We start from the raw sequence: 8,160 nt of genomic DNA on the forward strand, positions 1-8,160 counted from the left end.
CCAGGTCAGTGAGGGACAAAGAGACTGAGAAAATGTGGACAGAGACTGCATTTCCAGTCCTGATTCTGAAAACCCTTCCCCTACTCTTGAGGGAAACAGCAGCTGGAGGCCATTTCACTGCCTTGTGGATGGCTGAAGTACTGGGTCAACTGAGGGAGTACTCTGCCACAGGTGTAGCCCCACATGAAGCCATGTTTTTGGCTGGCAAAGTTAGGGTATAGGAATCCCACAGTGTCGGCTCACCTGCGTAGATACAGCCTGTGCTCCAAGGCAAAGCAGCCTCTGATGATTAAGTTACTGAATGGTGCCATCTGCTGGACACTCTGGAAAGTGCAAGGGACCCAGACCATTTACTAGGACTAAAGGAGCTGGTCCTATACATCCTGCACAAAACCCCAGCCCAGTTTAGCTGAGAAATATGGACAACCAAATTGTCAAAGCAGGGCTCTAAAACAAAACCAGGTCTTGCTGACTGGTAGAAAACAGAGCACCAATGGAAGCCAGCAGAGTATATTGCCAAACAAAGTGAACTTGCTGGGGTACCCAGTGCCTACCTCCCATCCCTGTGGCAGGCCACAATGTGTGCCTGATTTGGGGGGAACACTTTGGGTCAGAGCCAATCTGACAATTAGCCAGTGAGAGGAACAAAGAAATATAGAGATAAAAGAAAACCAACAAGAAAACCCTAGGCAAAAGAGAGAAAACAACCTCCAGAATAAACTAATCAAGAAAATCAGATGCCTAGATAGCAAAAAATCATGAGCCACACCTGAAAACATGAAGATATGGTCCAGTCAAAGGAACAAACTAACACCTCAACTTAGATTCAGGAGTTGAAACAACTAAAGATGTTCAAACAAATCTTCTGAATCAAATCAACAAGTTGTAAAGGAGTGTGACAAAAGAGATGAAGGATATAAAGAAGACACTGGGTGACCATAAGGAAGACTATGTAAGCTTGAAAAAACAAATGACAGAACTTATGAGAATGAAGGCACAATAAAAGAGATGAAAAACACAATGGAGACATACAACAGCAAACTTGGAGAGGCAGAAGAAAGGATTACAAACTAGGGGACAGGAAATCTGATATCCCACATACAAAAGAACAGATAGGGGAAAAAATGGGAAAATATGAGCAGGGTCTCAGGGAACTGGATGACAACATGAAGCACATGACTATACATGTTATAGGTGTCTCAGAAGGAGAAGATAAGGGAAAAGGGGCAGAAAGAAAAACAGAGGAAATAATCAATGAAAATTTCCCAACTCTTATAAAAGACATAAAATTACAGGTCCAAGAAGTGCAGTGTACCCCAAAAAGGATTGATCCAAATAGACCTACTCCAAGACACTTACTAATCAGATTGTCAAATGTCCAAGACAAAGGGAGAATCCTGAAAGCAGCAAGAGAGAAGCAATCCATCACATACAAGGGAAGCTCAATAAGACTAAGTGCAGATTTCTCAGTAGAAACCATGGAGGCAAGAAGGCAGTGGTATGACACTGAAAGAGAAAAACTGCAAACCAAGAATCTTATATCCAGCAAAACTGTCCTTCAAAAATGAGGGAAAGTTTAAAATATTTACAGATAAACAGACACTGAGAGAGTTTGTGAACAGGAGACTTTTCTTTACAAGAAATACTAAAGGGAGTGCTACAGACAATTGGGAAAAGACAGGAGAGAGAGGTTTGGAGAAGAGTGTAGAAATGAAGATATCAGGAGATAGAAAGCGGGTAAAGATCAGACATTTGATGCTGAAGGAGTACAGAGTGTTCAACAGGATTGATTGTATAAATCCAGAAATGGATAGCACAATATTGGATGACGGTAGCACAATATTGTAAATACACTGAACAAAGATGACTGTGAGTACAGTTGAAAGAGGAAGGTTAGGAGCATGTAGGACACCAGAAGGAAAGAAAGAAGATAATGACTGGGATGGTATAACATAGTGAAACCTACAGTGGTCCTTAATTTTGATTAAATGTACAAATATAAGAATGTTTTTACATAAGGGAGAATAAATGAATGTCAACTTTGCAAGGTGTTGAAAATGGGATGGTATTGGGGCAAATACAATCAATACAATCTAGAGTCTATAGTTAAAGAGATAAGCAATAATGAATTCTCTTGAAAAATTGAAAATGATAAAAAATAGCAATGGAGAAATAGATATTATAAAAAGGAACCAAATGGAAATTATAGAACTTAAAAATACAAAAGGCCAAAACAAATATCTCTCAATGGACAGGTTCAGTAGTAGAGTAGAGATGATATATCATAGGCAAAGAGTTTATAGACTTGACCAAAGTGGGGAAAAAAAAACAAACCATGATCCATAAAATAAGACATTGTTAAATGACTGTCATCAAAATTAAAAACTTTTTGCTCTCCAAAATACCTGTTAAGATCCTGAAAGCTAAAGGTAAGGAGAAAATATTGCAATCCACATATCCACATATCAAATAAAGAATAATTCATTAGAAAACAGGTAAAAGGCATGAATATAAATTTCACCAAAGAGGATAGACAAATGACAAATAAACACATAAGCAGATGTTCAACATTATTAGCCATTAGGGAAACACAAATTTAAACCACAACGATATATCACTATACACCTAGCAGCATGGCTAAATTTTAAAAAATAAATGACAATACCAAATGCTGGTGAAGATGAGGAAAAACTGGATCATTCATTCACTGCTGGTAGGAAAGTCAAATGGTACAAGCACTCTAAAAAAAGTTTAGGAATTTTTTATGAAATTAAATATGCAACTTCCACATGTCTTGGTGACTGCACTTTTTGCTATTTATCCCAGAGGAATGAAGACTTATTTTCACAAATCAACCTCTATACAAATGTTCAAAGCAGTTTTTTTGTAATGCCACAAAACTGGCAAAACTCTTCAATGGGTGCGTGATTAAACATCCCTACTTATGAATTACAACTGAGCAGTAAAAGAAGAAACTATTGATACAATAACTTGGAATAATTTCCAGGGAAATATGCAGAATAAAAGAAAACAATCCTAAAATGTTATTAACAGTAGAATTTCATTTACATAACATTTTTGAAATGACAAAATTATAGAAATGGAGAACAGATTAGAGGTTGCCAGGGGTAAGGGATGAGAGTCTGTATATGTGTGTTTATGGCTATCAAAGGGTAACATGGGATTCTGTGGTGTTGGAACTGTCTAGAATCTTGATTTTATCAATGTCAATATTCTGGTTTTAATCTTGGTTTATGGCTTTGCAAGATGTTAGCAATGTGGAAACTGTGTATAGGGTACCAAAGATCACTCTGTTATTTCTTACAACCATATGCAAATCAACAGTTATCTCAAAATAAAAGGTTTAAGTAAAAAATATTGGTAATATCTAGTGGTGGCTTAAATGTTGCAAGACTTTTTTTCTCATACAAAATTTGTAGGAATATAAATAGATTATAAAAACTTTTGGAGGGTGTTTTTCAGGATCAATAAAAATTTAAAATTTAAGATAACAATTCTAGTATTAGAATAACAGTTCCAAAAGAAACATTTGCACATGTTCACAAAGATGTGTACACTATCACGTTCATTACACTGTTACTTAGATTGAAAAATAAAAGATAAAAATCAACCATCAAAAGTGGTATAAAAATTTGATACAGCCTTACTGGAGAATACTGCCCAGCTTTATTCTCCAGTATTCTATTCTACACATAGAATTCTATTCTACACTATACACATAGTGAATTCTTTTCTACATATAGAATGAGGTAGGTCTATAAAAAGTATTAAGTGAAAGAAGAGGTCATAAATTATATTGATCCCATTTTTGTAAAAATTGATATATTTATACCTATAAATTTATATACTGTTTTAGTTTGCTAATGCTGCCGGAATGCAAAACACCAGAAATGGCTTGGTTTTTATAAAAGGGTGTTTATTTGGTTACACAGTGTGGCAACCTCTGGCCTGAGGAAAACAGGCCTGCAGATTTTTGGTGCACAGCAGTCTGCATGACCTAGGCAGCTAAATATTTAACCTATTGTCTTTCTAAGCCAGTAAAGAAAAAAAGGGTAAATTGACCTTAAAGTGTAACTTTATGCAAACAGGCAGGAAGTGAGAGGCTCTTAGTCTCACAAAAAGAGCAAAATGTAATTGTTCAAGTGTTATTCTAGTCCTTCCTGCACCATGCCCCAGGTCAGAATGACCTATTCCTGCATCTATGCTCCCCCAACCCTTAGAAAGGCCTTTGTCTTAAACCCGTATAAGAGGCTTTCTGCCCTTTTTGCATTGCTCGGTTGTCTTCCCTATGAATGCGATGCCTGCCCAGCCTGAGAGAGCTGTCATGATCTCTCCACGACTTCTCACCCTGTAAGTAAGCCCTGAATAAAAGTTCATGTATCAGAAAATGCTCATTGTCTTCTTTGGCCTCTGGACTGGCACGGCCCTCTTGGGCTGCAACACACAGTTACAGTCTTAAGGCCATAAAGTGTCCAAGGTAACACATCAGCAATCAGGTACCTTCACTGGAAGATGGCCAATGGTGTCTGGAAAACCTCTGTTAGCTGGGAAGGCACATGGCTGGCGTCTGCTCCAAAGTTCTGGTTTCAAAATGGCTTTCTCCCAGGAAGTTCCTCTCCAGGCTGCAGTTCCTCAAAAATGTCACTCTTAGTTGCTCTTGAGGTATTTGTCCTCTCTTAGTTTCTCCGGAGCAAGAGTCTGCTTTCAACAGCTGTTTTCAAACTCTCTCTCATCTGCAGCTCCTGTGCTTTCTTCATAGTGTCCCTCTTGACTGTAGCTCCTCTTCAAAAGTTCACTCTCAGCTGCACTAAGTTCCCCCTGTCCGTCAGCTTATTGATATGGCTCGAGTGACTCAGCTTAGACCCACCCCAAATGGGCGGAGCAACATCTCCATGGAAATTATCCAATCAGAGTCATCACCCACAGCTGGGTGGGACACATCTCCACAGAAACAGTCAAAGAGTTACAATCTAATCAGCACTGACAACGTCTGCCCACACAAGTTTACGTCAAAGATAATGGCATTTGGGGGACATAATATTTTCAAACTGGCACATACACATACACACATACATATTTGTGCAATTATATACACATGAAATATATTTATAGAAAAAGAATTGGAAAGATGCATAGCAAACTATTAAAATTGCTCACATCTGGGAAGGGCAGTATTCAGGAATTTCCCACACTTTATATCCTTTCCAATTCTTGCACTTTGATAATGAGAATGTTTCTATATACAACTTATATAATAATAATGGCTATTAATGATTAAAAAAGGGTGTGATGTCACATAAAAACTGTCCTGGAAGGGGTAATATGGTAAGTCACTATCAATTAATATTTCTCATGCTATTTGTTTTCTCTGCCTGAAAAATTTTCCCTTATTTTTTGCCTCATCATCTCTTGTTTTCCTACTCTTCCTTCCTCTTCCAGCTTATATTATGCTTCCTAAACAAAGCCTATCCTAAGTGCCCTTGTGATATAAGCTCAGAACATCCTGCAGTTTCTTTCATACCACTCATAATGATTTACCATTATGTATTTATGTGGTTACCTGATTTGTACTTTTCTCCCTATGAGAATATCAGATCCACAAGGAGAGAGATCACTTAGACTTTTCTCACAATATTATCTACAGAAGCTGGTTGGCATGTGATAGATACCCTTAAATGATCCCTGAATATATAAATGAATCAATCAGTTCTTATTTGGGAACAAATTGATTTTATTTGTGGACTCAAAATAATGTGACTGTTGAAATGAGAGTCAAGAAATATGTTGTAGAGAAGTGCACCATGGGAAAAATGATAGAATGTCAGTTTAATAATTTAGTCTTTTTCACAAATTTGAAGGTTTATTGAATCAACACTTTCATTCTAATCAGAATTACCTCTAAGTACAAAAACTTAAACCTGGTTTTCTGTGGACGTATTTACTTTCTTTTATTCATTTATTTATTTTTCCTTTTTCACTAAGATTTTCCAGTTAATGTTAACTCTTTGGATGGAAAAACAGAATGCAAGCAAACATGGATTCAGTAGTTTTTTAAGTCCGTATTTCAAGTCCCTAAGGGAAAAGAAGAGTAAAAAGTCACTTTCACTTGTCATACCCCTTTAAACTGCAGTCTTGAATCTCAGTCTTACTCTAGTCTAATAACATCTAACTTTAGCTTAATTCAATTCCAAAATGTGTGTGGTTTTGTGTTTGTTTGTTTTGGCCTAGCACAAGTTCTTTTAACTTTATTTTCCAATTTAATCTCTGTAATTGCTGTTTATCTCAAGATTTTACTTGTCCTTTGCTTACTTTTTTTGATCCTTATTTAAATTGTGTTTTCCTAGATTTGGGTATGTTTCTGTGAGGTTTGGCCCTTTTATTACAGCTAAATTCTTAGCCCTTATGATTGTTTAACTTTCCACTTCAGAAAAATGGTGAAATTTGTTAAAATTATTATATAGCATACCAATTAGGGTACACCAATGCCTGCCTGACAAGTGTGAACACTTGACTCTCTGAGGGGAGAACACACTGCTTACCCACACTTGCTCCCAAGTGGGATTCACCAATCCCCATGAGTCAGCTCTTACAGTAGAGTGGGTCAGAAGATGCTGCTATTTCAACATTAGCCTGTGTGTCCCTATGTTTTGACTTATGCTGCTCCTTTTGATTCATATTAGGTCCATTGGGAGTATTTTAAAAATGTTGTATAGGAAAAATGACTACCTACTTACAATGTTTTCTTAGCAAAATGGTTGATTGTTGATGATAGTATCAGACACTTGAGGACTGCTTTATGTTTTGCAGATAGTTTCACATCTGACTTTTGTCCTCGACTTTCAAATCCGATTCTTGATTGGTAATTCAATTAAATACGATAATCACAAACTAAGGGAGAATATGTGTTCTAAGGGTTTTTGAAGTGTTATGGGTCAAGAAACTTCAAAACCATGATCTTTCACTTTAGGCTTACTTTTAGGGATATCTATATATAAAATAATGATAAATCTTCATGACTTTGTATTCAATAATGAACTCTTAGATATGACACTAAAAGCATGAGCAACAAAAGAAAAAATAGATAAATAAGACTTCATCAAAATTAAAAACTTTTGTTCACCAAAGGACATTATCAAGAAAGTGAAAAGGCAACCTAAAGAATGTGAGAAGATAGTTTCAAATTTTATATTTGATAAGGATTAAATATCCAGAATATAAAAAGACTTTTATACCTCAACAGCAAAAAGTTGAACAACCCTTAAAAAAAATGGGCAAAGGACTTCAGCAGACATTTTTCCAAAGAGGATACAAAAATGACCAATAAGAATGTAAAAAGATGCTCAACATCATTAGCCATCAGGGAAATACATATCAAAAGCACAATGAGATACAATTTCACACCCACAAGGATGGCTGCTATTTTTAAAACTGGAAAATAAGAAGTATTGGAGAGGATTGGAAAAATTGTAAACCTTCTGCACTGTTTGTGGAAATGTAAAATGGTGTTCCCATTGTGGAAAGCAGTATGGCAGTTCCTCAGAAAGTTAAAAATAGAATTACTGTATTACATGGTAATCTCCCTTCTAGGTATTTACCCAAAGAAATTGAAGTCAGATACTCAAACAGGTACTTGTATACCAATGTTCATAGCAGCATTAGTCACAATAGCCAAAAGGTGGAAACAACCCAAATGTCCATCAACAAATGAATGGGTAAACAAAATATGCTACATATATGAAATGGATTATTCAACCATAAGAAGGAATGAAGTATTGAGACATGCTGCAACATAGATGAATCTTGAAAACATTACGCTAAGTGAAATAAGCAAGGCACATAAGGGCAAATACTGTGTGATTACACTTATATGAAATATCTATAAATAGCAGATTTGCAGAGACAGTAGATTAGAGGTTACCGGGGAATGGAAAAGGGAGAGGAGATGTTGCTTGGAGGTATAGAGTATGTGTAAATTTTGGAAACTTTTAAATAAAATAAAAGAGATCTTTGGCAACTATTAGCCAGCTTAGTGTGTGCATATTAAACAAAATCCCACGTAAAATCACTAACAGGAAAGTAAAGAAAAACCTAGATCTAGAGAACATGGAAAGGTATAAAAGGTCTATGATAGTGATGGCA

This window comes from Choloepus didactylus, chromosome 7, assembly GCF_015220235.1.
Source record: "Choloepus didactylus isolate mChoDid1 chromosome 7, mChoDid1.pri, whole genome shotgun sequence".
NCBI classification, from domain to species: Eukaryota; Metazoa; Chordata; class Mammalia; order Pilosa; family Megalonychidae; genus Choloepus; species Choloepus didactylus.